The sequence below is a fragment of the Chiroxiphia lanceolata genome, chromosome 12, assembly GCF_009829145.1.
Source record: "Chiroxiphia lanceolata isolate bChiLan1 chromosome 12, bChiLan1.pri, whole genome shotgun sequence".
Lineage (NCBI taxonomy): Eukaryota > Metazoa > Chordata > Aves > Passeriformes > Pipridae > Chiroxiphia > Chiroxiphia lanceolata.
In genome coordinates this window covers 18,112,058-18,117,691 of record NC_045648.1, presented here as the reverse complement: position 1 = coordinate 18,117,691, position 5,634 = coordinate 18,112,058, and positions in this window count along the sequence as shown.

Below are 5,634 nucleotides of genomic sequence, written 5' to 3'. Positions count from 1 at the left end.
AAACAAGCTCCCATTGGGTGGTGGTCAGATCAATATTTGCAATGGAAGATCTTGTACAAAAGGACAAATTATATTGTGTACACAGGGCTTGTTTTGCAATAGGACTGGATGGCTCCCGGGCAGGGGGTTGCAGACATGAGATAACACTCACACTCAGTGCAGGGAGTGGGTGGGGGGGTATAGTGCATTCCCTTGCACTCTGCAAGGGCACAAACGCTCAACAGCTGCATCTAAAGAAGAATTGTTCTGAAATTTTAAGCCGAAAACAGCCCATGGAGGAACTTCTTGGGAAACTGGTGAACTTTAACCTTCCCAGGATAAGAATGCTAACATAACTGTGAATGGGAAAGCTTTCAATGCACTGATAGACGTGAGAAATGCTTTGTCTTTAGAGAAGGGCTGCACAGCCCTTCTTGTGTTTGAGCCCTGGGTGAGGAAAGGGAGACTTAAGCGACAGTGACTTTGTTCTGCTAAGTGGCAGCTAAAGGTTTACTAGGTCACTGCTCCATTCAGCAGCCATAGGGGTATTCAAAACCAAAGAGGGATAGAAGGCATCTAGAGAAATGCATCCTCCCTGCTCTGCGGGGTCCTGTACCACCTTTGTAACCACAACACCTATCAGCTGTGAAGCTCTAAACTTAGGTTTGCTCAGTGTCTGTAATGTACCCTCAGTGTTAGTGTACGGGGGTAAATGGTGGTTTTAAGCTTTTAAAGTGGATATTGTACTCAAAGGCAAAAACCACTTGACAGAGTGCCAGGCTACTAGCACCAAATATGCTTCCCAAGGATGGGGCATTCTCTAAGTCCTCTGCCTGGTTCTTCTGCAGTATGTACTGGGAAATAAAATCTTGTCTAATTGCCTGCGAGGTACTTGGTAGAGGTTGGCACAGGACTCCTCAGTGCCACCTTTGCCACAGATGACTTTTCCATCTCTTACTCTCAGCTGAGAATGAATGAACACTACCCCTGTGTACCTGGTGTGGTGGCAGACTCATTCAATGATAAGCAAGACCAGACCTTGCTGCTTCCTCTGGCCAGGTGGGAGAAAAATTTCAGAACTCTGTTTAAAAGCTGTTTTTAAAACCAGACTGCTTTTGCATGCAAGGTACCCTAGATACTGCCAAGCCCCACAACTGTCAGTGGTTTGCTTAAGCATTCTATTTGCATGAGGAAAACGCTTTCCAGTTCTTCAGTCACAGCCTGATGCCATCCTGGAAAACGCTTCATTTATTCTGTGAAATGGGGCAGGAGCCCATTTAGTGAAAGGAGCTGTGCCTAAAGCACCACACATCCAAATGACAGCAAAGCTGTCCATTCTCTGGAGTGTCAACAGGAACAGCTCCACGGCCACACAGTGCTGTGGCTCACCAGTTACCAGTAGCAACCCAGTTTGCAGGCTCCCCTCTGGCAAAGAAAGAAGAGGTTTCAACTCAAAAGCTTTGACACGTTGCTTTAGCATTCAGGGTCAAGAGAAGCAGGTGAGAGAAAATGTGTGGTCCAGTGTGTAACACCAGGAAGGTGAAGGTTGGCAGAAGTGCTTCTCTGCTTGCTCCAGAAGGATCACTGAGTCTCAGGTCCCCAGACTCGAGCTCCAATGGTCTCTCATTTATGCTGCTGAAGTTCATGGTCTGCAAAACCTGGCCCTGCTTACAGATGATGGGTAAACTGTACCTGGTGTTCATGTGCAGTGTAAATACACCCACAGAGCACAGCTGAACTCCTGCCCTGGAGGCCAGACACGGAGGGAGTAACATCTGTCACCAGGCACAGATCCAGCAGGGATTACTGCAGTCACAGCAAGGGCTAAATCAGAGGTATATGCCTGGACTAAATATGTAGCAACAGCACAAAACCTGTACTGTGAAGGCAACTGCCACAGTGAGAAATTAAAGAAACAGGTGGGTCAGCTCTGTAGCTGATGTTTCCCTCTGCTACCCCAGACAGCTGCCAGGCTGGGAAACATGCCTGGGGTGCAACACATGAACCAGGAGCAGCTGTACAGCTGTGCTTCCCCAGCACCACCTCCTCCACCTAATAACAGGCAGCCTACAATTAGCCTTATTTTTGAGCACTAAACCTCATGCTATGGTATACAGAAGGAAACATGACTTGTTGTAGGACTACCCCAGGTCTACCTTGTGGGTTTTTTTGCAGACCCTTTTCATGGGGAGGTAGAAGGGCAAAGTTTACACCTACTGCTATGTAGGGCACAGGCAAACTATGACACTGCCCTATCAAAATCAGTTCATACCCACACTTCCAACAAATCAGCAGCAACACAATTCTGGTACCTGCCGCTGATTTCACCCTCTCCTAATCAGTCCCCAGTATCACCACAACTGAGATGGACAAATTGCATACCCAGTTATCACAAGACATGAGAGATCAGTACTGAAACAGTCCAGAAATGAGAATGATATGTGAGACAGTGGGAAACAGGCTGAGTCCCAGCACCTTCTCATCCCACAGCCAGGCATGGCCTGTAGCAACCTACTGCTGCCACTTTATAGGTCACCATATCAAGTGGAGCAGTTTGGCAGGGGCAGCTTTGTGCCAGCACCAGTGCAGATGTAGCACAGCTGGCAGTCTGCTCTCTTGCCTTTTAGCAATATCCCAAGCATGCATTATGTTTTAAAAGATGCTGCCCCCCCCCCCCAAGTGTCTTTCTAACTACTCCATCCAGCTCCAGAGGAAACAGAGTAGCTATCAGAGGGTGCAGAGATCAGCAAGGAAAAGATTAGCAAGATGAGTTTTGAATGAGGCTGGGGGAGTAGAAATAAGCTTATTATGTGCAGAAAGAGCAGCTGCTCCAAACAGTGCAAGTGGCAGCGAAGAGCAAAAGCTGAAAGAAGCAATTCAAAGGCTCAGGTGTCAGTCTGCTGAACACTGCTGTGACCCACGTGTGTGTGGGGTGTGTGCTTGTGTTACAGGATGCAGCACACGGGAAAACCAAGACAGTTTGGTGACTTCCATTGCATTCCAGTGGGATTTATCTCGGGCCCAAGATGAAGTGAGTGACAAGATCCCCTAACTCTGTACTGGGAAGGCTATCACTAACACTGTTAGGACAAGTACTTATCTCAAATCTTCTCTGAAACTCCGAGTACTGAAGAATCCCCAGAAAACTGAGCTTGTTAGACCATGCCCCCCCTCCCCGTTTAGTAAAACAAACACACCTAATCATGCCTTACCAGACCTAGAGTCTGAATGAGATTCTGCAATTCTCATGAGCCTCATATTAGGCTGCTGAAAGGCAGTAAAGCACAGCACTTGCACTGCAATGAACTTAAGTGATTCTAATAGCAGCAAGAAAAACAAACTCAATTAAAAAGAACCCTTAAGGTAATTCCAATCCCATGTATTAAAACCCTCTGGGTCAGGTAAGACTTCCTGCTGCAGGCAAGCTACCTGCTTGTGTGCTCCAAACAGCAGACACGTATTCAATTAGTCTCTGAATAATTCCGTGTGCAGTCTGCACTGAGCCCTCTCAGCCTCTTCAGCTGCAAGAGAGCCAAGAAGAAATTCAAACAGGAATGTAAAATATCAGACACAGGAATCACCAAAAAAAAAAAAAGAGCTACAACGAAACGAAGTCACCCCATGTCCCCTAAAATACACTGGGAGATATGAATGTATTAGAAAGGTTAAATTACAGCCACATCAACACTGTCTAATGCAATCCAAAGTTTATTCATTTTTTTAGTAAAGGAAAAATAAGTACTTCCTGATGAATCAACTGTATTTCACTTGCTATAATTTAAACACATGATTTTTTTCTTTTGACAGTCATAGAAAAAAATTAATTTTCAAATATATGCAAGATTTCCACAAAGAAAGGAAGAAATGTAGTATTCCCTTTGCTAGAATGATGACATTAAAATAGTAAATATATGTGGATTCTATGCCTGAAGAAGAAAAAAGGCCATTAATCAGTGATGCTAAAGTTGGCAGAGAAATAAGAATTCACGTTTAAAGTATTAAGGAGAACGGTGTTCAAACTGAAGTTTCAGGACTGTAAACTAGGTAGGAAGGACGGGGGAAGGGGCAGTGAGAAAGGTAAAGAACTGAAGTGCAGGCCAGGGATACTGAGCAAGTCAAATTAACAGATGGCTTGGACAGAGCCTCCACTGCAAACAGAGCACTACTGAGCAACCAGGCCGGTCGGCACTGGAAGGTGGATCTACATGACTTGTTCCCAGCTTCAGGGAGTCATAGAAAACGTGGTGTATTAGACCCTTGCAAGTGTGTGTTCAGCTGGCTTTTCTTGGGGGGGATGAGTTTGGTTTTGTATTTTAAAAAATCCAAACAACACACCACCATAACTTTATCTGCACGTTGAAGACCTACTGACAAACTGTGCAATGCAAAGTCACTGGTTCCTACAAAAAACTAACTCATAACAGTTAAAAGTTCAGTTGGGCTTTGTTAAGATTGAGTTTTATGCCAAAATGATGTAAAATATTTTAGTAGATTCAGAAAAAGTTTCCACAGTCCAGCATGAATTCTCTGCATTTTTAGGAGGAAGCAGAGACTCCCCTGATTTACATCGAGTACTTGGTGCTAGACTGTCAAGTCATCTCTATTTCAAATCCACGTCTTCCAGTAAGATGAACAAGTACTGTACCTCTCCCTAACTACCCTCACTCCAAAGGGCTTTGTGCAGGCTCTTGACTGCAGAGCTTCTTTCTGCTTTGTAGCTTCTAAGAGCTGACTACTTTTTGAAGCATCCTCAGCTTTATTTTGTGCAACACAGGTCTGTTTTAAACACCTCTCTTTCTGACTTTTACAAGCCAGGGTCTTCTCAATCTTATTAATTCCACATTTACAATATGCAGTAAAACATGAAGATAATCAAATTCATCAACACTTCCGAGAGTAGATTCTGTTGGCAGGCTTGCTACTGCACCCAGGAAATTCGATGCCACAGTCAGGAGGCCATTCAGGTTATTAAGCCACATACTGAACAAAGAATGAAAATCTAAAACCCAAGGGCACATCATTTGAAACCCACCTCTAGAAGTTAGTACAGAATTCGACAAGTACACTTCTATAGCAGTGTAACAGTTCTGAGAAACTTAAATCCCCCACAAGATATACTGGCCTAAAAAACAGACTGTGCATATTAGAATCATCTTCTCCTGGGAGATGTTCTTTAGGTATTTGAGAATATTATGTTGATATCAGTTTAGCTGAGCATGTCTGCTTTGCATGAGAAAGCACATAAGCAACTGCTGGAAATTCTCAACATTCCTGGCTTCTGCAGCCACAGCAAACAGAGCAGTGACTAAGCATCTGAATAATGTAAGACACATTAAAACACAATTAGCATACAGCAGTTATAGTAAAGGCTATTCATTACCTGCTGTTGAGAGGCAACAGATTCTTCCTTAATTGTATGCACAAGACGTTAACTTTCCATCAAGTTCAACCAAGTTTGTTATGCCTTGTTTCTCTAGTATTGTTTCAAATAAAATGAACAAATATTACACAGTCAAGCTTCCACCAACCCGTAAATACCATCTATGAAGTGAAGCCACTTAAAACTGGTGTTTTCACACTAAAGCTTGTGTGTTTAGCACACCAGGGCTTCATTTGACCAAATACACCGGAATCTTAAAAGGAACACAAGACATG